The sequence below is a fragment of the Oryctolagus cuniculus genome, unplaced genomic scaffold (genome assembly GCF_964237555.1).
Source record: "Oryctolagus cuniculus unplaced genomic scaffold, mOryCun1.1 SCAFFOLD_68, whole genome shotgun sequence".
In the NCBI taxonomy this organism is placed as follows: domain Eukaryota; kingdom Metazoa; phylum Chordata; class Mammalia; order Lagomorpha; family Leporidae; genus Oryctolagus; species Oryctolagus cuniculus.
This window is the reverse complement of record NW_027208392.1, coordinates 348,100-349,808: the sequence shown is the minus strand read 5'-3', so window position 1 is coordinate 349,808 and position 1,709 is coordinate 348,100. Positions and strand designations below refer to the sequence as shown.

The following is a 1,709-nucleotide window of genomic DNA, read 5'->3' as shown; positions in this document are numbered from 1 at the left end:
AGTGCACACCACCCCGTGGTCCTGACAGCCAGCCCACTGCATACTGGAGTCCTAGCATCCTCCTGAGGGCTCCTGCGGTGTGGGAAACACAAACAGTAGCACTGGCTGAGCCGCCTGGAGCCCCTCTCAGGAGATATACCTTGTTCGATGACCGTACTTTGTGCAGTTCTTCTTGTCAGTATATACACTTTAGAAATTGATTATAGCAGAAAACACATATGAACATGTATTTTAAAAAAAACTTGTCCTTTAGGAAAATTTTAGACCTATAGAGCTAAAGAAAAAAAGGTACAAATATGAACTTTTGAATAAAAATCTAGCTTTCATGAATGCATGGTGTTATAAACCACACTAAATATATCACTGAGAACCAGAAGTAAATTGGACTGTCTTATTTTGTGATTTGAAATCTAACATCCTTTACTTTTCCTGCACAGAAGGTAAATTATGTTGTGATATGAAACTCAGTCTAAGTTTAGATACACAGGGGCAAGTTGCTTGCTCTAATGAAAACAAATCTGTTAGATCACTTACCCCAGATATTCCACTACCTTTAAAATAATATATCTATCATAGTGCATCATGAAGAAAATATATTTATGCCTAAAAATTTAAGTACAACTATTACAAACTGTTCAACAAAACTTAAAATTGTATGTTTTAAATATTGTGAAATGGAACATTTTTCTTTGCTTCCCAATAAAAGCATGTCACAGTTTAATGTCTTGAGAATAAGAAGTGAGAGGTTATAAAGTGAAATACATTTTAAGGAGAGAATTTATAATGTTTATTTTTGACCATTTATAAAATGTTCATTTTGAAATGCATTTTTACTTCATTTGCATTTTACAATTGTAACATTATCTATATATAAGTATTTTCATTCATCCTTTCTGGTTATTGCAACCTACCACCTACCAGAATTAATTGCTTCCAACCATTTACAATTTGTTTCTTGACTTCAATTAACAATAATTGCACCTCAGATAAACCTCATTGGCTACAACGCTGCCACTGTGCAAAGCTGTCTCTTCACTTCAAAGAAAAATAATTGATATATCTCTTGAGAAAACAAGTAAAAATAATTTGGCATCGTTTTACAAAATTGAAGTCCACAGAACTCTAAAACCACTGCAGGAATATTCTATGAACATGTACTCATACATATTATTCTTACAATAGATTCATACCCTTGTCATATGAGAGGAATTCCTTGCTCAAATTCAAAATTTTCACATTCTTCTCAGTATTTAATATGGTGACTAGTTGGCACAAGAAATTCTCTTTTTTAATATTTATTTGTTTGAAAGTCAAAGTTACAGAGAGGCAGAGGCAGAAGTGGTCAGAGAGAGGTCTTCTATATGCTGGTTCACTCCCCAAATGGCTGCAACAGTGGGAGCTGCACTGATCTGAAGCCAGGATCCAGGAGCTTCTTCCAGGTCTCCCATGTGGGTGCACGGGCCCAAGGACTTGGGCCATTTTCTACTGCTTTCCCAGGCCATAGCAGATGCTACATGCTATGCTACATGCCAGCTCCTGTCCTGTCAAAGTTCTAAACTTCTATCAAAAACCACCATGACTGTGTACAGACTCCCCCACTGTGTGGTTGTGGGCCTCTTCTGATCAGCATTTCAGATAATTTTCTGCAAGAGCATTGATCATTATCTTTAAATAAGTTTAAGTTACCAATGTGCTCTAAGGCCATGAAC

The 1,709-nt window shown here is 36.2% G+C and overlaps 1 pseudogene; it reads right to left on the bottom strand.

Annotated features, from left to right (window-relative positions):
* Nucleotides 1–894: 894 nt before the first annotated feature.
* LOC127488007 (U4 spliceosomal RNA) lies at nucleotides 895–1,026 on the bottom strand (annotated as a pseudogene).
* Nucleotides 1,027–1,709: the final 683 nt, after the last annotated feature.